The sequence below is a fragment of the Filicampus tigris genome, chromosome 2, assembly GCF_054856515.1.
Source record: "Filicampus tigris isolate MCC_2025a chromosome 2, RoL_Ftig_1.0, whole genome shotgun sequence".
NCBI lineage: Eukaryota > Metazoa > Chordata > Actinopteri > Syngnathiformes > Syngnathidae > Filicampus > Filicampus tigris.
In genome coordinates, this window is record NC_141218.1 from 27,795,159 (window position 1) to 27,820,457 (window position 25,299).

The 25,299-nt window shown below is 41.5% G+C and overlaps 1 protein-coding gene and 1 long non-coding RNA gene across 3 annotated transcripts in view; one reads left to right on the forward strand and one right to left on the reverse strand.

Moving 5' to 3' along the window:
- Window positions 1–25,299, forward strand: part of lingo2 (leucine rich repeat and Ig domain containing 2) — a 298,342-nt gene that overhangs the window by 4,704 nt on the left and 268,339 nt on the right. The window lies entirely within an intron of this gene.
- Window positions 927–21,631, reverse strand: LOC147151951 (uncharacterized). The gene is made up of 3 exons (XR_015085709.1): window positions 21,565–21,631; window positions 11,834–11,956; window positions 927–2,294 (listed from the first exon to the last, which is right to left on the reverse strand). It is a non-coding gene; the product is annotated as an uncharacterized LOC147151951 (long non-coding RNA).

Sequence of the window (25,299 nt, forward strand, 5' to 3'; positions counted from 1 at the left end):
AACATTAAATGAACAATAATCCTGAATAAAGAACATTTTGATGCTTATAGTCAATATCGATCAAAATCCTTACTTTTCACGCCATAGCAAGCAAACAACATGGCCGACAAGTCATTCTTTTTCCTACCATCCACAGTTGTGATTTCATGAAATAAAATGCACATATATACCAATCGTGCACACACACTCATAATCCAAGCAGGAACAAACCTAAGCAAAAAGCAATGTTTAGAAATGTGATGAATTAAAAGATTGTTGTGTCATTGTGCTTTTTAGATATGCTTTGAATGAATGTGCCGTATGCAGTATGCAAAATGATGTCGGCCATCGTGACAATTGATCACTAGCTGTTTGCTAGCAAATCAGTGCATGAGTACTCTGGGATAGTACGAAAAAGCTAAAGAAAATTGCGTTATGTATTAGATAATCGGCAAAATGTTACTCTTTACTTAGACTTGTTCCTGCTTGATTATGAGTGTGATGGGCACTGATCTGCATATGTGTGAATTTTATTTCATGAAACCCTGCCTGTGGATGGTATGATTAAAGAATGACACGCCTGGCCACCCTTCACTGAGAGGTTGTGTCACCCTGGCCACCCTACTGAAAAATTTCTGGCTTACGCCCCAGCATGTCCTGTATGTGCTATTAATATAGTGATGCTATTCAACTTGGAGGGCACTGTCAAAAACAAGTCCTTCACTCAAAAGCACAACACTGTATTTTTAGCTTATTCAAGGACATGGAGAGGGGGGGAAATAATCAATGGCCACAGAGACAAAGACTGGGTTTCAAATTCAAGTTTTATTTTCTCTCTGCAAAGACCTTTGCCTACAGTTGGGACCAGTGATGTATCAAGTGAAACCTTAACAGGAGTCTTATACATATGATCTCAGAATATGTAGCATCATTGCATCCAATCATTCCACCATATTTGAGGTTGCAGTGTGTTTAATTGCAATTGACTCTGTTGGGTCAGCTGGAACTGGATGTGGAAAAATTTACACTCGGTCCCACTTTTGAATCGGCCCCCGCGAGACCACTGCCGCAATATGCTCCAGCAGATGTGTCGTTTATGAGACGTGCTCACTCACTCATCACAGGCTGTTCATTAGTATTAGCGTTATAGAAATATGCCAGAGTGCGTTTGCTTGTGTGCTGGATTTAGTCAAATTAGCAGGGATGGGCGTTGGTCTTGTGCTGCCTTCATCAAAGTAAGACATTTCAGACAAAGCACAATGGAAGATCAAGCAGCAACGGTGGTGTCAATAGACACTTATCGGTAGTGGAGTAGCTTTTATTTATTTTTTAACCACATAAGCGGTGTAGACAATGGATGGATGGATGGATGGATGAAAACTGAAATCCTTTTAAAAATGTTAACAATGCATATTTCCTTGTCTTATTCTTTTAATATATAAAATAAAAGATTTCAGTTACTGTAACATTTGTAAATCATTACGATCTCATTTTGACAGTAGATATGGTATATATTTTATATTCACCTTTTTCTATGAAGCTGAGCCATGATTGGTTGTAACCTAAGCCCCAGGCAACTGTGATGTCATTTTCAGTCGACAGCAAGTGGCAAAATGGCCGCCCGCTGAGATGGACAAACATGGGTGGATTTGACAGCTTAACTCATATTCCACAAATGCAATATTAATCAGAATGTGTGTTTAGACACCCAGTTAGACAACCCAGTTTAGGACTGCATAGAACTTATTATTGTAAAGAACATTTTTGGGATGACTTTCCCTTTAAATCTATTCATTGCTCTCAATAAAAATATCAAATCCATGTATTAAAAAATGTAAACGCATATTTTTTTTTCCAATTCATAAAATGTTGGTAACATTATCCTGTTTTTTTTATCAAAATATGTAATGTATTGACATTTAACACCAATGTTACTATTTATTTCTATATTGACCAATGCCAATCTTTGCTTTATTTAGCATGAGAATTTTGGTTAGTCATCTACTGCAGTGAGCTACTGGAGAAGGGGCCTGCATTGCTTGGGCCCTCTATTGGTCGTATCCACCATGCATCTGGCGGATGTGTGCTGAGTGCTACTGTCAGCCAGGGGCTCTTTTAGGCGGGTGGGCTGGAGGGTCTTCTGTGAGGAGTGAAAAAGGGCTGTGGGGCCACTGGGCCGTCTCTGCGAAACACGGGCCTGGTGGCTGTTGTCGCGATAAAGCGCGACCTCCCCTGGCGTTTCTGCTGAGGGCAACGGGTCTCCTTTGTGCGAGTGCGGACAAGAAGCATTAGTGGAGGTCGAGGGGGTGACGCTGCTGCAAAAAAAAGGGGAGAGAAAGAGCCCCTCAGGTATTTAAAAGCAGACGCTTTGTATGGTTACTTTGACCTTCATTAAGACAAACAAGTTAATAGTGCAGAGTCAGCAGTCTAAACTCAATTCATACTGAACAAACCTGACGAAAGGCTGTTAAAATGGCCTGGGTTAGGGTTTGAAATGAGGGTTTCAACCCTAGGTTAGGGTTTTAAATTAGGCTTTTAAGCTAGGGCTAGGGTTTCAAATTTGGGTTTCATAAAAGTGTTGGAGTTTCAAATTAGGTTTTCAAATCTGGGCTAGGGTTTCAAAGACGTATTGATGTTTCCAATTTGGATTTCAAACCTGGGTTAGGCTTTTGAAGCAGTGCATTTAAGACTTGGTTATGGTTATGGTTTTAAACATTGGTTATGGTTTCAAAGTAGGGATTCCAGACAGGGTAAACAGGGACTGACAGAATGCAAGGACAGAAGCACGCTTGAAAAGGACGAGAACGGACGGGGTCGGAGGATGATAATGTTTATGAAATTAAGGACGGTCGCGGACGGAGGACAGACCGGCAAAAAAGAGTCAAGTGCCCAGCTCTGGGTTTTAAGTTAGTGTTCCAGTCTTGGTTTTGGGGGGTGTGAATCAATGGTTTGTGTTTCAATTTGATGTTAAAATTTAAAATATGGTTTTGAGCCTAGGCTAGGACTTCAAACATTGGTTGGCGTCAGCATTTCAAATAAGAGTTTCAAGCCTGGGTGAGGGTTTCAATCATGTTAAGATTTCAAATTAGGGTTAGAGCTGGGCATTCCGTCTATGTGACGGACCGGTCTGTCTATCCACCTATGATGGACGCCCGTTTGCCCATTTGCTGATTTGACGAATGATGGGCAAAATTAAAAAAAAAACGGACTAAGCGTAGTCGGAAGCTTATTTTTAGGCTTCGATGGACGAGGAACAATAGTGAGTTGTTTTTGGTTGGGGGGACAGATTTGAGGGAGGGTCCAGGCTGTGAACAGTCTTCCATGGCACAGAGAGTCACTGTGAATCACTATCAGTTCAAATATCGGCCAGCTGGGGGTGGGTGCTATTGAAGTTTGCAGTCGGAATCGCTGACCGACGGAAGCCTGTTTAAAATCAGAGGTGGACCGGCCTATAGGTTCCTCCCGGAAAAAAAACAATGACGGATGACGGAAGGGTACCCACGCTGCAGACGGATGATGAATAACGGACGCTCAATTTTTAGTAAAATGCCCAGCTCGGCAAATTACGGTATCAATTCTGGGCTTGGGTGTAATTTCAAGTAATGGTTAACATTTAAAATTTGGGTTTTGAGCCGGGATAGGGATTTCGAACAATTGTTGGCATCAAGGTTATTTTAACAAAAACAAATGAAATAACTAAAAGTAAAATTGAAAAAAACATTTTCTTTAAGGACATAAAATAAAAACGGTAATGCTTTTAAAAAGACGAAAACGAACTGAAACTACATTTTACGTTTATAAAACTAAAAAAAACTAACTATAATTACAGGGAACTTTAACTTTAGCTAGCTTTAACTTTAGATGCTGTGTTATGCACTGCACTTCTTAATTCAGTCTGTGGACTGTTAAACTGTACCCTGTATTATCAAAATGTTTTAAAATATTTTGTGTTGAATTTATACAACACAATTACCTATCATGGTGTTTTTTTTCATCAACACAAGTAAATAAAAAAAAAAAGTAAGTCTTTTAGAAAAAACTAAAACTAATAAAAACTAACAAAGCCACCTAAAACTCAAAACGAAATAAAAAGTATTTATGAATTAAAATTCCAAAACTATAATAACCCTGGTTGGCGTCAGCATTTCAAATTAGGATTTCAAACCCGGGTTAGGGTTTCAATCATGGTTTCAAGTTAAACTTGAAATTCATGGTCCAAATTAGGGTTTTGACTGTCCTTGTGCAGGTGTACTTAATGAAAAGACCAGCGCAAGCACACAGAAGTTTGTTTTTGCAAGTAGCAGGACGAGAATAAGGACATAAGCGAATGTGTTGTAATCAACTTTCCTGTTGGCTGCCAGACTCATTGATCTCAATCAGGTCTCATCTGATTGACGTTTTGGATCTGTGACTCCCCATCTCGGGGCTGAGTGTTCACTGGAGCCCAACTCCACTCACTATTGATGAAGAAGTGGCGCTTTCCTTGATGTTCGAGTATAGCAAACGGACTCATCAATGGATTTTGTCTCACTCGCACCTTCTGTCACCTTCGGCGCCACTCCAATACAATGTGACTTACTGTTCTGGCTAAATAGACAAAGACAAGAAATGTTCCACTCCGGTGTAGCTACTCAAACATGAGCTAGGGTTCCAAGTTGGGATGGGGTTTCATATGCGAGTGAGGGGGGCGCAGACAAATTAGCTTTTCAAAGTCGGGTTTCAAGTAAGAGTTGGGTTTGAATTTAGGGTTCCAAACAAAGTTGTGTCCTTCAAATTAGGGTTTCAAGCCTGGAATGGAGTTTCAAATTAGAGGCAGGGGGGCATATTTTCATTCCCAGTGTAAGTGTAGCACAAAACAAATGTGCCAATGGGTGGGGTTTTCTTTTTCTTGGTATTTTGCTAGACTTTGCACAGGGAGAATTGGGCGTAACGAGGCATTTGTGCCATTGTGGGATGAAAGGTAGCATTTTCCTGGCCAATCGCGGCGGCATCCCTCATTTGCAAACAGGCCCATCGGAGCGCAGTTCGCTCGAAAATACCATGCTTGACATTGCAGAAACAGAAATAGCCTCGCGGGACATGACATTGCCAGGTAAATTGGAGACCACCTTGCGCTTGCACAACCGTGCATCCGTCCGTGTGACAGGTTTAGGGTGTAAAATGATTGTTTCAAGCTAGGCTCTTAAACTTGGGTTAGGGTTTCAAAATATGCTTCTAAGCCATGTTTATACTTTCGAAGTAAGGTTTTGAACCTGCAATAGGGTTTCAAACCAGGATTTGTGTTTCAAATGAAAGTTTCAGACTTGGGTTAGGGCGGTGATTCACAAACTTTTTTTGCAGCACCCTCGCAGGTGGAATGGGCGAAGGAGCAAAAAACGCGCTGCAGTCACGCAACCGCGCCTGGCCATGCATACCGCACTGACTATATGGAAACATGCTGATGGTCATACTGAGCGCGCCTTCGCCCTGCACGTAGCATAACTTAATAATGAAAAGGTTTCATGTTAGCATCCACCCCCCACGCCCCCTTCATAACGTCACACACGCCCCAGTTTGAAAACCACTGGGTTAGGGTTTCAAATTACAGTTTCTGTTTTGCATTGCGGTTCCAAATGAGGGTCTTGAGCCAGGGTTAGTGTTTCAAATGTTCTAATGACATCCAGCTATACATATATAATCACAATACAGCACGCCGCTCATTGACCTTCATCACGAGTAAACACGAGCCACTGCTCTTGTCAACGCGTGTCGCCGTCACGCCTCCTGAATGCAAAATCAATGAGCTTTAATTAGATCCTCTGTTAGCTCCTCAATTTGTTCAGCACTAGCAGCTATTTTCTAGATGGATGAAAGAGTTTGGGGAGGGTGGGGGTCAGCAGTCTAAGAACCACCTCGGGGGGAGGTCAACTTGTCCAGCTCCATCTTCTGGTCGAAACCTGCAGGGCCTTTATGTATAGCTACTGTAGAGAGATTAAATATAGTTTGGTGTGTGTGTGTGTGTGTGTGTGTGTGTGTGTGTGTGTGTGTGTGTGTGTGGGCGCTCGCGCAAACATGCATGTGTGTAGCTCCAGGGAATATAAACTGTGGTTCACATACTGGACACTAAGACAAAATTGCATTAGATGCATTCCAGGAAAATGGGACATTTCCAACCTCAGAATAGGAAAAACACTTGGCACTTGGCAAACTGCTTAAACTGGTGCACTCTGCCACCATTTCATATTGTCCTTCTACCGCAAGGAATCCAGTGTGAAGTGACGGTGGCTATGTTGTGAAGCAGTGGGGGTCTGAAGCGCAATAGTATTCGTGTCATTTTAACACAACCCGGTTTGAAATGAGGGATTCAAGCCATGGATACAGTTTGAAACCAGGATTAGAGTTTCAAGCCGAGGGTTCAGGGTTTCAAACCGGGGCTTGGTTTCAAATTAGGCTGCCAAGTCTAGTATAGAGTTTTGAGCTAAGGTGTTAAAGTCTCAAGCCAGGGCTTGGGTTTCAAACTGGTTGAGTGTGCAGCATGCTTTGAATGGGAAAAAAAGTAGCACCATCTGGTGGACAAATTCTACAAGCATACATTTAAAAGCCAGTTGTCGCAATTGAAATCTTAACTTGGAAGAGAAAATACTTATTTCAGTAGCGGGTCATCCTTGCAGAAAACATTGCATCGTGTTGCAATGTTGAAAGTTCACTTGTTATAAACTATCATTATCATTATTAATACTATTATTAACAAGTTATGCCTCCGCGTTAATAAGTGATGTTTCTTTTATAACGTTGCTGTGTTTCCATCAGCGTGACTTGGATCAGTGAAGTCATGAGCAAAGCAGATGAAAGAGGACGCATTTGAGTGACAAAGTTGAATCCGCGCTGTTTGAACGTGACTGACACAAGTGGAGCGGCAACATTCATTACATTAAATTCCCGTGTGCGCGTGTGTTTGGATAGAATGATTACAATGATTGTTCAAAAATCATAAAAACAACAGAAATAGCAGGAGTGAATAAAGGTCTTTGTGCAAGTATAAAATTGAGTTTCCCCTTGAGGGACATTAAAGCCTTGCTGTTGTCCTGAAGTAGTTAGAGTTCACAGTGTTTCCAGACATAGTGAACACACAACTCCGCAATCTCCTCTTGGATGAAATTTGCCTCAAACCTCCCTTGCTCTTAAGTACTAAAAATGAAGTTGAACTACTTTAAATACAGGCTAGTGTTAGCCTGCCCAGCTGTTTGTAGCTTAGCTCTGTACACTGTGAATTTCTTCTTTGCACTCTCTGCTTGATTGGTTGTCTCGCTGTCCGTGGTTTAGTCCCATGTTCTTCACTATTGTTGTTTTAACCGATGTGTTCAATATTTTTATTTTTTTTTCAGTTTTCTTATTTTGAAGTTTTGGACCAAATTTGACTTCAACTTCACTTTCTCTCAAAATACGGAGAGGGAAGTGGACCTCACTTCAAAATGTCAGAACTAAGTTGAACTAGTTTCAACAATATATACACATGCTAACATTAGCTCGCCCTCCTGTTGTACAGCTCCACAGTCTCCACTGGGCAGCATCGCTCCATTTTCTTCGTGCCCACAGTCTTCTATCAAATAGAATGTGTCTCCTGGCCATGACAGTTTGAACTTTTTAAGGTTTATCCCATCGCGAGCGAACTTAACGTGCCCGCAACAAAAGCGTGTTGTGTACAGTGAGGTCGAGGACTTGAGATAAAAAGCTGTCGTCCATCGCCTTTGGGCCTCCTCCTCAGTGGCCCTCATTTCCTTTTTTAACCGCGGCGACACCCTTCTGATCCCATTACCTTTTAGAGACTGGCTACTTTCAACTGTCGACAGGATAGGGAACAGGAAAAAAAAAAGCAGAAGCCCATAAATAATGTATTCCTCTGGTGTATCCGCCTCCGGATCAATGGCAACACAAAGACCATCTACAAAGGCGCTTGGCTCAAGGCCACATTTGATCACTTCCTCTGTATGCTCCCCCCTCGCCTCACCATGCTCTTCTTTGCCGCCGGCCCCGCTGAGACTCAATTATTTCCATGTGTTGGTAAGCTCTTGTTTGAAAGAGCGCAAAGCGAATATTTGAACTCAGCGAGGCGACGGGTAAGATCTTTGGTGACACAGAAACAGCAGATGGAATGAGGACTGGGGACGGGGACACAGCGCAATTGCTTGCGACGACAGAGGGGCAGCGCCGTTCCCATCGAGCAGCGTCGGACTTAAACGAGCAATTAAACAACGCTCGAGTGTTTGAGAGCAGCTGACGGAGCAGCTCGTAGCATTTAAGCGAGTAGTGGAAGCCCTAATGGATGGTCCTATAGAGGAACATTAACAGATGTTTCTTCTCACTTCAACTCAGTTACCTTATTGTCTAAGATGCCATTCAAAATCAGCACAATTCTTGAGTAAAACATCAGACATTCCATGACATTTTAAAGGTGGTCGTACGAGGTTTGTGTCTAGCAGGGTAGCAGGCAAGTTGAACAGGTTTCATATTTGAAAATGAATTTCAACTCGTTTCATATTCCACCTCAACTACCCAGTCCGATACCTCACAAAATTCAATGACAGTTTGAAAGGCAACCATCCAAGTATTGTCAATTTCTAGCCTTCTGAAACGGAAGCTTAACTCATTTCTAACGTGAAAGGGATGACCTTTTTTCACAAAGATATTCTACTTTTTAAAGTCTTATGGCATTTAGGGTTGCATGTGCTATTAAGCGGGGGTCATTGAAAGCATTTATTCCTTGTAGGGGGTCCCCGCGGATCCAAACGATTCCAGAACCAATGGTCTAAACACACTGTGCAACTAGTTTAACGGTGCCTTTATTCACAGTTCTTGCTGGGACTGCAAATCAACCTTTTACAGTACCTCCAATGCATTCGATCCTCACCGCCCCTCCCAGCACAAACCGACGATTTTTCGCCTTACCGCTGTGGATGTGCTAGTGTTATCGAGAGCATTTGAGCGAAGGGTGAGGTGCTCCGCTAAAATTAGATCAAAAGGTCGGCACTCTGCGGGCATCAAACAGGCGGCGTGGTGTGGCGCTCTGGCGCGGTCGCTGCGCGCCTGCTGGGCCGACTCAGATGTTGTAGCGCCGGTAATCAGTGGAGACAGCGTTTCATGTGCACTTCTAAAACTAGCGTAGCATTGCAAAAACAGCATCTTAGTGGCAATCCGGTCTTTGCTTTTCAAATTCCAAGCACACAACAATATTTTTCATGATATATTATAAATGTGGGGTTTAAATATGCATGCGCATGCAGCTCTGTACATTATGCATTATCAGGTACATATACAGAATATGACATCACCCCCTGGCCTTTTTTTCCCTATTACATTTTTGACTGCACATCATAGAGCATTAACTCCCATCTGCTGCCCCTGCCACCGATGTCGGTGTTCTGAAAGCTGAAATGAAAAATAAATATTATAGTTGCTTTAGGGATTTTAGTCCAAACAAGAGTGGCAGCTTTTGTTGTTGCTGCTGGGACGAAACAAATGTTGACTCACCACTGACGTCATTGTTGGGCCCAGTGACGTTAGTTTGGCTTCTGTCTTCTCCTTCATTGTAATCATTGGCCAATGCTTATTAAAACTATTTAAGGACTGGCCGAATCAATGAAAACTAATGGTAAAGCGTTAAAAGATTATTGTGTTCATGTCGACTCAAGAAGACACACATATGTGGTCAGGTGATGTTTTAAAATAGCTACACAAAGATTTTGTTTTTTGTTTTTTTTGCAGATGAAAGGGTGTGGTAGATATAAAATGTTTACACACCTCTGTTCAAATTGTTATTTACATGCATGTTTGTTTGAATAAATGTCATCAACATTCAATCATGCTGCTGCTTTGCCTCTCCTGTCAGCCATCTTGCCGGCTGCCGTGGGAGGTGAGACTCAAACAGACATACACACACATGCATAGACGGTGTGAATATGGTTGAACCAGAGAGAATTAACAAAGTTGAAGCAAAATTTTCCGACACATGTCGTTGTATAGTCACACAAAGTTAAGAGACATAAATGGAAACTGAAATTGAAAGTCATTGTCACTGCACATCGACAGTAGTACCGAGCAAGGAAATTCATGTAAGTTTGAACTAGTGTTGTTCCGATGCCATTTATGGGCCCCGATACCGATTCCAATACCCAGCTATGGGTATCGGCCGATGCCGATACTGTACCGATACCAGACTTTTGAAAAAAGATATATATGAGCATTTTTTTCTTGTAATTCTAAAGGACTGCATACTCACTTGGATGTAAAACCATTGCTATCATGGCTTGGTCAGACTTAAAAACCTTTGTGAAACAGGAAAAAATAAGTTCCACCTCTTGCAACTTTTGCACCGCTAATTTTGTACTTAGCTGTTGTACTCGTTCCATATCGCCGCCGACATTATTTCTCCTGTACCTCACTGTTTTTTTTTTTCTCTCAACATAAAAAAGCAGCCCCGCCATTGGTTAAGCGTGTCCGCTCTGGGCCAATAGCGACGGCTAATACTGAACAGTCACCACACACCAGTGTCGTGAATGAGCAAGCTACAAGGCGCTGCATTCAATGTAAATTGAGCAGGGTTTGTTGTTGCGGTCAATTCCCTTTGTTAACGCTCGCTGCCGCAGCCGCAGCCGCCGCACACTCTTGGTGCTCGTTCAGATGTTTCGTTCTCAAATGTTGCATCAGGTTTAACGTATTGAGCCTGGCCACTTTGGTTCTGCCTCTTTCAACATTCGCTCTAACTGGAGTTTCTATGTTGAACTAGTTACATATCACCGACATTATATCTCCTGTACCCCACTTTTTCACCCCATGAAAAAGCAGCAGGGAGCAAGATACAAAGAGCTGCATTCAACGTTCTTTACTAGTGCAGCATTGGGAAATGGCATCTGCACGTTATTTGTAAGTACTCGCAGATACCGATACCAGTGTTTTAATGTGGTATCGGGATACTCCCCGATACCAATATTGGTATCGGAACAACACTAGATTGAACCCGAAGAAGAGAAAAACAAAACGAAACGAAAATGCGAGCACAGAGCACGATTGATTGTACCTTGATGCATTTTCCTTTCTTGTTGTTGTTCTTCTGTGAGCTCTATTGGCACTTAGCAAACTGTTTAAGCTGCAGTTGGCATCTTAATGGTGCGCTACTGCCACCATCTCATATTTCCCTTCCACTGCAAGGAATCCAGTGTGAAGTGATGTTGGCTTTGTTGTGAAGCAGTGAGGGTCTGAAGCGTGATAGTATGCATGTGTCATTTTAACACAACCCGGTTTGAAATGAGGGATTTAAGCCATGGCTACAGTTTGAAACAATGATTAGAGTTTCAGGCCGAGGGTTCATTGTTTTAAACCAGGGCTTGGCTTCAAATTAGGCTGCCAAGTCTAGTATAGAGTTTTGAGCAAAGGTGTTAAGGTTTCAAACCAGGGCTTGGGTTTCAAGCTGGTGAAGTTTTAAAATAGCCGCACAAAGAACTGTTTTTCTTAGAAGAGAAAAACAAAAGGAAGAAGAAGGGGAAAAACAAGTCCTAAACTATGCTCCTATAAGATAGGGGCACAGTGTGGGGTCTGGAAAAATGTCTCAGCAAACTGCAGCCACATAAATAGAAGACCACCACTGACCACCAGTCTCGTCCATGCTAATAAATGAACGGAATTTTTGAACAACGTTCTGTTGGAAAACTCATAATGTAATTCAGATGTGCCGTTTAGTTAGTCAGAGTAAATCCAGATAAGCGGATAATAAACAGCTGTGTTCAAAAGTTGCGAGCAGAGTGCGCTCAGCCACAGACAAGCATAAGGACGACCAAACATTGGCAAATAAAATGTTCAAGTGTGTCTTAAAACAGTTTACCTTAACTAGAATCCTGCGTTGCATTTTATACAAAGGTCCTTGTTGATGTTATTGTGCAAAGCCAAAGTTGCCATGTTTACTGCCGGTGACAGAGCTTCTTCGTAGTCGGCTTAAAAGAATCGTCTGAAAAGAAGAGAGAAGACAACGACAATGAAGAAGCAGCAATAGCACCAAGAGCAGAAGTAATGAGACTCTTTCGCTTTGTACAACAATTAGGATTTAAAAGTGCATTAATAGACCAGGATTGCACCTTTGGCTAAAATTCACCACGGGATTCTAGATAAGGTAAGTTAATTTTAGGATAAAACTTCAAACTTTAACGTAGTTCTTAACCAGCGTTCCGTCGTAATCATCCGCTGCTGGGCTTGCAGCGAACATTCCTCCCACAGCATGCAGCTTGGTATGGGTGACTATATGGTATTCATTTTGCATTTTAACCTTCAATTTGTTGTGTAATATGTATTTAGAGGAGTGGAAACTATGTCGGGGGTTCGCAACGGCGTAATAGAGGCGTATATGCCCCTGAAATAAAAAATAAAAATAAATATAACATGAAATTAGAAATAAAAACAAAGTCAACCTTTACCTTGCAGTTTTCACTTTTCGCGGGGGGGTTCTGGTCCCCATTAACCGCAATAAACAAGGTATTACTGTAGTCTTAAATAATACAATAAAAAGTTAATTGCTCTTAAAAAGGATTTACTTGAATAATTTTCTTTTAATATTGTCATATAAGTGGCGTTAAAAAAACATCAATGATATCGTTTATTGTGACAGTTTCTCTGAAAATATATGGTCCTAAAAAAATTTGTTATCGTGACAGGCCTATGCACACCCTCTTATAACTGGTAATGTGGCTGTGTTCAGAATTAACTAATCAAATTCAAACTCATATTAATTGTTAGTAATGCATGCTAATTATTTTGTATGAATTGTCTTGAGGTTTTCGCTACCAACCTATTAAACTCAGTTTCAATGACGACTAACCTTGACCACATCGTTTGTGCACGATGAGGACATCATTAAATTTGTTGTGTGATGGAGTGAACAGTATCTGCTTGCCGATAACCTTGCGGAGCATTTGAATGAGTGGAGCTAAATTAAAGAAAGGCTTCACCTTGGTCCTAAATAGCGAGCTTTGCAACCCATCATTTAGAAGGAGTAATGAAGGCTGCTTTTATAATTTTTGTCTCCGGCTTGTCAGCCCACTCATGTGCTGTGTCCACTCAGAGCCGGCATGGCGTGGTAAGGTGCTGAGAGGTGATGCACGACCTCACCCATGTCGCATGGCTGATGCGACATGGCTGCATCTGAACAAGTGTGACTCACATTTATACCTGCGGGCGGCTTTAACCTGCGTGTTTGCAAATTATTGTCCTTTTTTTCAGGAAACCCGTGTTTTAAATAACATGACTGGAAATCCACTGAGTCTTTTTACGGTTATTGCAGTGTTCAGTTTGCAAATGTTTTGTTTGAAAAAAAAGAAAAAAGAAAACAAAAGGTTCCCCATCTTTGTCACCACGCAAACTGTTTCGCATTCCCGACATTATGTCCTCTGATCTTGCCTTGCAGTGATAGCATCATTGCTTCTATCTCGTAGACATTCTCTGCATTGTTAAATATAAACATACAGAGGGTTGTCTCTGCTCTGCACGCATATGGATGCAGTGTTCTCTTATGCTCGCTTTTATTGCGATGACTTGAAGTGGAAATCAACCCCAAACACATTTTTTTCAAGAATATATTCCCAGCAGGCCCACCAGTTGAAACATGGCATTCTGATTAATATTGCGTTTGTGGAACATGAGTTAAGTTGCAAAATCCCCCCCTTCTTAGCCATCACAGGGGGCGGCCATTTTGTCACTTTTGTCGACTGAAAATGACATCACGACTGCTCGGGGCTGAGGTAACGACCAATCACGGCTGAGCTTCAGAAAACAGGTCAGCCGTGATTGGTCGTTACCTGAGAGCCGAGCAGTTGTAATGTCATTTTCAGTTGACAGAAGAGGCAAAATGGCCGCCCAGAGATGGCTAAAAACAGGTGGATTAACTCTTATTGCACAAACACAATATTTATCAGAATGCCTTGTTTCAACTAGTGGGCTTGCAGAGAACATATTCTTGAAAAAAATATGTTTGGGTTGACTTCCGCTTTAAAGAGGTCACACCCTATTTAGGTTTTCCTAAATAAAGACTACGGAGGCTTGATGGCCGCTTTACCAAGACAACGACTAGGCCTGCCTGTTATTGAAAAGAGGCACATTGTACGTGTTATGATTAATAAGATCGCTTATCTCTCCAGGTATTCAGGATAAACGCCACCTTGCAATACATTAAAAACAGTATGTGTTGAATTTACTCAGTTTTATTTCTTCGTGATTGTACAAAATAAAATCATCTGGATCCAGGTAATTTTTTTTAGTAGCTGTATAGTCTACTACACAAAATATATCTGGATCCAGATGATTTTATTAGGTCCAACCATTTGACAAAATAAAATTGAGTAAATTAAACAAAAACATTTTCAGTGTAAAAATAAAAGGACAAGAAATGTATCTGTCATGATTGTCATATTTCCTCTCTTATGTTAATTATGAAAATAACCACCATGGACAATAGAAATAAACACAAAAATAAATAACACCCAGTGAAAACACAGTGGAAAAAAACTTGAGAAAAATGTCCACGCTTGAATGAGACATGACTTCGAATATCGAGCTCTCGCCTGAGGTCACGCACTGGGGGCTGAGGGATTCTTGCTGGGCTTTTCTCCCAGCATCCTTTGCAGCCAGAGATTAAGAACCTGCTGCCGCTCGAGGAGCCGCTGACCTTTTGCCTTCAACCTTTTTGAGTTTTGTTTTTTATGTGGTTTTTTTTAGACATTTTTGTTTGGGAGTTTGTGCTTTGAGAGTTTTGTAATGGAAAAATATGTGCCTTGTCTTACGCAGCACTAGACATAATGAGGGACATGAACATTAGTTTATAGCTAAGGTTTGCTGCATTTGCTTACCCAGGTGTCCCAGAAGATCTTCAGGTGAATGATTTGAATATTTGGCCTCACATTAGGTATGACTTGCGCACAAACTACTCATTTGTGGCCACAAAGTCTTTACATGTGCACACCACCTACCCACAACCAACAAATTAGAATTTTGTGCAGAACCCATGCAAAAAATATTCATTTGTAGACAAAATTAGATATACTTGCGTGAAATAGTTTTTTTGTGGCCACAATTTTGCGTTTTGTGCACATTATTTCTATATTGTGGGCTTAATTTAACCACCCCCCTGACACACAGACACACACACCACCCTCCTGTCTGTCATGTCTGGGGTTACGTGTTGTCTCAATATTAGTTGAGAAACACTGCAAGAGAGCTAATACACTAAATCCGTGGCAGGACCCCAGGGGTTTATTTAATGTCACCAGTCAGCGGGTGAAAGCACAAAAGCGGACATTTGTACAAAGAGAGGAGAGAAAACTGCGCTTTAAAGCTGTTGAGTAGACTTGAGAGGGAGCTATCTGGTGCGTCGCACCCGCCTCGTGGCGGCAGCAGCCATTCTGTCTCCAAACGTCTTGTAGCGCGTCACAAGCGATTGCTGTTTGTCATCGTTAGGCTGTCAGTGCAGTTTGGATACCGCACTGATCTGATGCTTCCTCTCCTAAAACTGCCATGATGGGAAAAAAACATTCGCTTTTTCCCACTGTATACCATCAACAGACACTTCCACGGATCATTTTGCCTCATATTTATACCTCAGTCAATGATTTCAACTGGGGTAAGGGGTCTAGGGTTGGGACTAGGGGTTAGGGTTAGGGGAAAGGGTTGGATTTAACAGGGTTGCGGTTGGTGAGCGGATGGATTTAGAAGGTTGGGGTTAGGGGTTGTGGTTAGGAATTCAAGTTGCACTTTGAGGATTAAGGTTTGGTTTTGGGGACCAGTGTCAGGAGTTACGGTTGAGGTTCGAGAGGTTCCTGCGGGGTTGGTTAGCCTTTGGGTTTTGAGAGTCAATGTTTGTGGCTGGTGTTAGTTCGGAGGGGTTGGGGTTTGTTAGGGTTTAGCATTGCCCTTAGAGAGGTTGGTGTTGGACGCTTGGGAGTTGCAGTTAAGGGTTACGTTTGGGTTTAGAGGATCGGGGTTCTTCCTTACTTTGTTCAATTCATTTCAGATATGTCAGAAAGCACATAAACAAAATAGTATAAATGATATAGGTAGACACCTATTAATCAGAGCAGGGCAGTCCATCCTGGGGGCGGAACAGTCCGTCCCTCCGTCCTGGACGGACGCCCATTTTTGGTTTCAGCATTAATGTGAAAATTAGAAAAAAAATTCATACATCATGCTCACACCACCGTGCACCTGTCCCCTTATTTAGGAGTGAGAAAGTTGGCAACCCTACCTATATAGCACTGCTGTTATTTACTTTAATCAAAGCTCCCGGCGATCGACGGCGTCTGCCATTCGCCTACCTACGGCTGGAAAAAATTCCACGACATCCTCCGCGGTCTCGCGACACCATCACGTGTATATTCTGATGCATTAAATTGGCTAAAAGATGGAGAATTTGATTAAAAAAGGACAGTGACGTATCCGCTTTCCCGGTTTGAAAGGTAGAAAGACGCAACAGCGCTCCAGGCTCTAGCGGTAGAAACACGGTTATGCGCTCCCAGGCTTAATGGGTTGAGCTTCTTTATACTCTGGCATCGGTGTGGGCGACAACTGCCGCAATGCATCACGTGACCGACGCATTGTGCTGTCAGACATGTTGGCGGCAGGTCTGCAACACATGCCGCGTACACGTCAGAAATTGTCTACGACACTACGCGCATTCACTCTCGTGATCGTTCCATTATGTCACATGTTGCGATGACATGTTACAGTTTGCCCCGGCTCGGCCTGGCAGTTTAATTGTTGTCATGGAAGAGAGGATCTACCACTCAGCTTGTTGCTGCTGCGAAGCTAACTAGTTTGGAAGCGCCGTGGGTGTTATGTCATGTATGTGTGTGTAAAGAAGCTACACTCTCACATACCACCCTCGCCGCCACCTTCCAGATTGTTTTCGCAACACAATTAAATGCATCGTCTAGTCATCTAGGTCCCTTTGTTGTAGCATTCACGAGATCCATTGTTGTCGCTGTCCTTTTGAAGCGACCCCCCCGACTTGGAATGCAATTGAAACACATTTTTAAAACTCATGTTGTTTGTGCGAATGTGCGTGAGTATAAAGTCAAACTGCGCGCAGCACTGCCGCAGTGACGTGTTCGCGAATGACACGAGCACGTCGAGTTCATCAAGGTCGAGTTCATGCACTTCTTCCGGCGTCTTCCCTACTTAAACAACCGACACAGCAGGACAGTGTTTCCTTGCGTCTTCAATGAAGTTGAACAACCTCGCTCTAATTCACCTCTCTCGCTCTCATTCTTCTTCGCTCCGTAAATGTGCCGTTGCAAACCAACCCCAAAAGAAACAAATACTTAAAAAGGATAAAAATAAATACTCTATATACTCACAACACAATATTGTAGCATGTTAGAAAAAATCAAAATTAATATACAAAAGGAAAATATCAATTGGCAACTAAATATGTTACACTGCGGGAATGCTGTGCACTGCATACGTTCGGTCTGCACGGTGGAGGAGAAGAAAAGAAAGGAGAAGAAAAATAAGATGAAGAAGAAAGAGCGCTGGCGTTTGATCGTGGGAAATTTGAAACCTGAATGTCGAAGCCGCTTCATTTGCGCACATTGGAGAGGGAGAGCTTTGCTTGGTAGAAGACAACTGGCAAAACAAAAAAAAGTTTCAACATCGCAATCTAGTGGACGACACTCGCCCCCCTTGCGGACCGAATGCGTGCAATGCACAGCGTTCATTCCCACCGGGGCTCCCAGTGGAAGTAAGTAGTGAGCAATAAATTAGCCAGCTATGAGCTTTAAATAAACCTCTAGCGTTAGCATCGCTCCCGCGGCGCGTCATGCACAGATGCCTTTTTTTCGGTGGGGGGGTGGACGGAACCGCTTTAAAACGACGGGGTCGGAGGCGGGGGGGGGGGGGGATTGGTGGGGCGGGGGAAGGGGACGTTAATTTTTATGAATAAGGACGGAGGGCCGAGGCCGGAAGGGTGCGACCGGCAGAAAAGGGACAAGTGTCCAGCTCTGCTTTTAATACACCTCCTACATCTCTCTTAGCACCTCTTCAACATGCCTGAAAAGGAGTTGGAAGAAGTACAACTGATTCATGTTCCCCCTGCTGCAGTATTAATTAATTACCGGTACCAATAACGATGATCCTGATTCCTGTCAGTTTGTTAATTTGCTGTCAAATGAATGTTACAAACAAGAGGTGTTTGTTTTAAACAAACCCCCAACCCCTCAGCTGCTTAAAATTCTACCAGATCAAAAGGTTTTAGGAGGCAGGCATTTATAAATCAAGCATTAGTATGATGCCAGAAACCTGCCTTATGAACCATTTTGATAACTCATTTGGAGTGTCAATAAGGGTTGGAGTGAAGATTTGTAGGTGTTGCTCCATGCTTCTACACAATAATTTGTGTCAAAACAAGTGAACAACTGGGTTAGGACTTGCGTTAAGTCTTGGGTTTAGTCTTTTGTTTGTTAATTCCTATTAAATGAAACAACTTGAAAAGCACACAGCATCACTGAATGGATTGTGTTTAAATTCAGAGGTTGCACTCCAGTAACTGCACAAACAAATTTAAAAGTAATACTCCCTTATTGAGGCTGCTCAGTTTGCAATTCCCTCTGTATCCACACATGATCATTTCCTGTCTCCTGTTCAAGAAATTCACTGGATGAAGTGATGACTTGATGAAAGGATGATGATACTTGGAAAGGGGGTCATGGTGAGAGTGGCTCTTATTGTTCTCCCCAATGGCTCTTGTGGTCATTCAGCAGCGATCCATCAGCTCCTAAATCGGCCATTTCCGTCTTTGTCACAAATGGCATCGGAAAGCTGCTGAGAGCCCGCAGAGTGGAACAACAACTTTGCGATGGCTTTATTGTTGTGGTCGCAGAGCTGATGCGGGTGTTACAAAATAATCCTAGGCACGTTGCCTAGAAGAAATAAATGGTATTAAATAATATGCAGGAGTCAAAAAAGCCGACTGTAAATTAAGTCCTCGGCCAGTTATTGTTATGGTAACCACCACCTTGTAGAATACAAAATAAACAACTAGAACCTTGTGTTTGCTGAATCAAGTTCACTTTCACAGTGAGTTAGCTTCGCATAGTTTCCAGCACAGCGCTACTGAGGACATGACTGCTGCGTGAGAGCGTGTCAATAAAAGATGAACACGGCACCCGTGAATGAAAAGAAAGTCAAACATGAAGAAGAGGAAAGACACCTCAGAATGCAAATGTTTGCCACTGAGGAAACTCATGCAGGCGACTAAAAGCAAGGAAATTGTGTTTACACGACAAGGCGAGGAGACAATGTTCCAATTTTTTTTCCCTCCTGTTTATGACATACCACCCTCATTCCGCTTGGCTTACATAAGGCACCGCCACATCACAACAGCACAAGCACTTAATGGAGATGCTCAGCTTCTGTTAGCCACCATTTTACACCAGCTGAGCTGGTAATGAGCTAATAGATCTCAGGACATTATGAAGACTTACTTGAGAAAAGAAATGTCTTCTTTTTCACCATTAAAAAAAGACTCATAGTGCTTTAAATGAGGGTTTAAATATAGGTTTTCAAGTTTGTGTTTGGGTTTCAAAGTAGATTATTATTTTTTTGAATCATGTTTAGAGTTTCAAGTTAGGATTTCATAAACTAGGGTTAGGGTTTCAAACTAGGGATTAGGTTTGGTTAGGCTTTTAATGTGGCAGGACCTTGAGACAATTTACTTGAGTAAGTCAATGTCTTTTTCAACATTAAACAAGGCTTATAGTGCGTATAATTAGGGTTTCAAATCAGAAATCAAAAATCAGGTTTTCAAGCCTCTGTTTGGGTTTCAATTCCAGGATAAGGTTTTATGTGTCAGGACATCAGCAAAACTTACATGAGGACGTACAATAAATGTCTTCTTTGTCACCATAAAAAAGAGGGCTCTTAAAATGAGGGTTTCAAATTAGGTCGTCAAGCTTTGGTTTGGGTTTAAAGAAGCGTTCAAATTAGGTCTTCAAGCTTTGGTTTGGGTTTGAAGAAGCGTTTTGCAAATTAGGTTTAGGTTTTCAAGTTTTGGTTTTGAACTAGAGGTTAGGATTATAAACCAGGGTTACGTGTTTAATGTGTCAGAACATTAGGACAATTTATTTGAGGAAGTAAATGTCTTCTTTTTCACCATTAAACAAGGCTGGTGGTGCATAAAATTAAGGGTTTTAAAGAGTCGGTTTGGTTTTCATCGTGGGTTTTGATTTAGGTTTAGGGTTTTAAATTAGGGTTTCAAACTAGAGTCCGGGTTTCACACTAGGGGTTAGGGTTTGAAAGTACCAAGTTCCCAAATTAGAGTTATGGTTTCAAGTTAGGGTAGAGACCTGGCTTCTGGCTTTAAGGGTTAGTGTTTCAAAATGGGGTTTCAAACAATGTTTAATGTTTCACATTATGGTGCGAAATTCGTGTTTCAAGTCTGGGAATTAGCATTTCTGGTAGGGGTTAAGGTTTTGAATTATGGCTCAAATTAGGATTTCAAGACTGAGTTAGGGCTTTTAACGAGGGTTCGGGTCTGAAATTAGGGTGTGAAGTCTGGGCATGGGTTTCAAAGTAGCATTTAAAGTAATTTCTCAAATTATGTTTAGTTTCAAATTAGGGTTTCAAATTTGGATTAGGGATTTTTTCTGCCAGGACATTAGGACAAATTTGAAAGTAAGTTAACAAGACTGGTTAGTGTTTCAAAGTAGGGCTTTCAATAAATTTTAGGGTTTCAAAGTAGGGTTAAGGTTTCAAATCAGGGTTTCAAGTAGGGCTGTTTTCACTTCCGATATGATACGGATATTACATTCTATCATGAGTTGAGCCACAAAAAAAGCCTCAAGAAGCCATATCGGAAAACACACAGGAAAAAAAATTGGACTCTTCTTCTGACTGATTGTAACCAAATTCGAACCACATACACATGTTCTTCATGCGTAAACACACACAAAAGTCTAAAGAAGCCATCCCTGAAAAGACATAGAAAGTCTGACTGTGGTTTTTTGTGGCCATTTTGCCATTTTATTTGATTTCAACAAAATTTAACTACGTTTTATAGTCAGATGGACCGCGCTAAACTGTGAAAAAATTGAGTTTTTGTCATTGTGTATGGATGAAATATGACTGCAAGTTTAATTCTCATAAGTCAGCCAAACAAGCTTGACCAAATGTTGTGTGTGTGATGATGCCTCATTGGCAGAAAAGTATTGACACAATAGCTCATCTCCTGATACTCAAAATTCCCTCATAATCTACATACACAAACTACAGGCAGTCCTCATATTACGACGTACGCGACCCAAGACGTTTGGACTTCACTACGCTTGTGCCTCCTCCTTCATTTTGTCCCCAGTACCATAGTGACTACATTTACGTGCAGTCAATATTCGGGTTAAGGTCAAAATTCTGATTTCTGAAACATTCTGAATAACCCGTTTACATGATTGAGCGGGCAGAGTTGCTCTGGCATTTGAATAACCCACTGTGTACGGCGACACAAGGGGGCATGATTCAAACGGACGTCATTTCCGCTCGTTACTTTCAAATGTCAATAAAACACTTGACATTCATGTCACTCACCACATGAATGAAGCAGCCGGTTTCCTCCTCACTCCAAAAGTGTGCTTTTGTGCTGCGTATCTGAGCTTGTTTACCTCTGCTTGTGTATTTGCGATGGGTTTCGCGCCAAACAACGCACTTCCGCGTACAAGCACTTCCTGTACTGCAAAGACCAGCATTCCTTGCGGTTGAGCAATGAGCATGCGCAGAGTGTCTCAATTGTGTCTGTTTGCGCGCCAGCAGTATCTTTGCCTTTTTCGCCTTTCCTCCATCCACTTCTCAGCAGTAATGCTAAGTATAGCATCTTATGCTTTTCATTTGAATGTATTTTCTTTTTTTATACAAAGTATTTTGACACAAATTTCGACTTTCACTGTGAAATCCGACATATGAAGAAATTCGTGTTACATTGCCAGTGTAGGAACGGAACTCGTTCGTGAAATGAGGACACCCTGTATTTGTAATGTGTTGGAGGAATTTGGCACTTGACGCTCAAGAATTGACAGACGAATGTGCGTCATAAAGCTAAGAGGATTTACAAAGCTTACTATATCAACGAACTCTAATAAAACAAATAACATTCATGCAGAACGACATCAACACCGCAATACAGATATCCCAAATTTAGACCAAATTAACAGTATTTTACCAGCCTTTGTAGTCGTGAAGATGAAAATATGAATGCACTTCATGCGACACAGTGAAGTGGATTGAAAGTCACGTAGGCGTCTAATCAGTCCTCCCGGTTTTGATTTATTGCACACGTACAGCTGTTCAAGGGTGCTTGAGTAGGAATGACATTGAAATGACATGAACATGCCAGAGGCGGAGCCATGGGTGGGCCTGAGTGGCACAGGCCCACCCGCATTGACAGACAGATTGAAGTTGATCCTCATGGCGCGTTGCATTGTAGCCTATGAACAACTGTTGGGACGGTTGGCTTGACTTGGCTGGCTCCCCAACTAGCGGCTACATTCGGTATGAGACGTTGGCCGAACGCATCGCAGAACAGCCACTGGCAAGACAGTTAACTCTGTGCCGCGGTGCCACGGCTTTGGTGGTCCGTCAAAATATGTCCTTACACGAATACGATCCGTGGTGCAAAAAAAGAGAACTCCTAGAGAACTGTGCTGGGCAAGGTAGCTGATCACAGCGTCCCATGCTGCAAGTCATAGGTGCAGGGATGCCACTTGCTAATGAGAAGACAGTCTTATCTTTCTTTGGGAGGTCCTTTGTCTATATAGTCATAAAACACAATATTCTGTGGGCCTTCAAAGATGGGTCAACATCGTCGAAAATGGCTGGCACTCGGGCTTAGCTGCGCTGCGAATGGTTTGCATTTAAAGTTAAAAGTGAAAATTAAAAAATAAAATAAAATATAAATAAATATGATATTTAACTGTATTTATATATTTATTTTTGTATTTATTTCCACATTTACAGTGTTTTGCTATTCATTTATTATTTTTCATTTATTTTTTGTTTTATTTTGGATTATATATTTTTTGTTGTTCTTACTGCATTTCCATATATATATATATATATATATATATATATATATATATATATATATATATATATTATAATTAATTTTTTCAATTATATTTTATATTTTCACTTTTATTTATTTATTTTGGATTTCAGAAGTTTTGGTCCTGCAGTGCAATAGGAAATGTCATTTAAATAAGGAAGCGGTCCAAAATGTTTCTTGGGTTGATCTCAGGGGCGATTTTAGGTTCAGAGCTTTGGGGGTGCTGAGCACCCAGAGTGTCTGGCTCGTTCAATTTTTTTATTTATTTTTTTTTCATTTCACTTAAAATGATTTAGGATCATTCATTAGATATTTTCTAATTTTCACGTTAATTCTTAAACCACATTCACGTAAAAATAAGAAAAAATGAAAAAAAAAGACTGTTTTTCACTGGACAGCGACTCACTTCATATGAAACAACAATTTGGCTCTTTTCATCAAAAAACGGGTGTAAGAAATCTGAAATGTATAAGAGGAGTGTGACTCACCAAATTATTTTTTCCTTTGATGTTTCTGGTGGCTTTTGACTGACTCAAGCAGTCTTCTGTCATTTTGCGCAGCGAGAGAAAAGTCCTTACATGACAGGTGGAGTGATTGCCACTTGTTCTGGGATTGACGCTTTATCTGATATAGGATCTGTCATGTGTAGTACAGAGAGTCTCCGTTAGGATCGCTGTAATGTGCTATCACTGTTTAAGAACCAGCAATGTATGTTTGAGCAAGTATACAAGTAAAAGACATTGAGCTTTTGTGTCCGTCGTTATTGACAATCGATCGCCATCCAAACCTTTACTAAAAGCATCTTATTTTACAGGATCGGTAGATTGCAGTTTTCTGTATTTGATAGTCAATATATGGGACATTTAAGGTCCCGTATGGGCCAAACCAAATTAGCCCAAAATTCGTGACATCCCGGCTAATATGGGACAGTTGGCAACCCTAAACCACACACGTAGCTTACACACACGCAACAATTATGCGAGGATGATCATTGTTGCGTTCGATTCAATGCAGCTAAAATGAGGACTAATATCTGTTGATGATAACAATGTCATGGTATTGGGTGGTAAAATAGTTGTTCAACATAACCACTGTATAACATACTCTCACCGTAATACTCCGGAGCCTCCACAGACTCAGTGAAACGAATCGAGCGAAGGAGGAGCGTGGAGGGGGGCGAAAGCGGTGCTGGGAATCAAATGGACTGAACCATTTCGAAGCAGGGGAGTATTTCCGATGCTGCGTTGTTCACATTTTTGTTTTGTTTTATTTTTTATGTAGCATTTTCCATCATATTTAAGCATATGCTGTCCTTTATTCAGGACATGAGAGTTTTAAAAATGCTATAATTTTTGGGGGTGCTTGGGTTGAATTTGGGGGCTGGTTACGCCTATGGTTGAGCTATTCCTCTATTGGTTGATCGATATGTCAGTGCAGCAAGCACCATCAAAACACATATACCGGTACCTGACATCTTCAGTCCTTTTCTTGTAGTCCGTCCCGACCCTGGCCGACTTCGCTTGGCCTTCTTTTTCACATTTGATGTAAAACGTAGTGTACTCCTTGTGTCTACGCCAGGGGAAGTTACCGAACCACTAAGATTTGATTAGAGGGTTTGTGTCTGTGTTAAATAGTTTGTCCACCCTGACATCCTTTGTTCTTTTTTGTTTTTTGTTTTGTTTTTGTTTTTTGCAACATTTGGGGGGTATTTCAAAGCTGTTTTATGCAACTCAGGGGCAATATAGTTGTTTTTTGGTGCAGAAGCCAACACAATACTCATGTTTTCACCCATTCTAGAATCACAACAGAAGTGGTAACGCTCGCTAGCATACCCTACCGGCAGATGTAAACAATGTATCATTGGCTTGACAAGCGATGTTATGATTATATTGTAACCAATTATGTGTATGCTACATGGAGGATTGCGGGATTATTGGATCCTATTTGCATGTGGGCATATTATTTATTTATTTTATTTTATTTTTTGCATACAGACATTTATGTTTGGTAGCCAGGCTCCCCCACTGCAATTTTGAAAGACAAATTGGTTGCTCGCCCTTGTGGCAAGCGCCACTCCCCATTTCATCTTGTCATTGACGAGGTGGTGAGATATTATTCTTTTGTGTTGCCGTGCAACATAATTGTGTTAAATATAAATTCAATGTCTATTAAAACAGTCAATTGTTATAAAACAGTAAATTGTATAGTTTTAAACTGCTAACATT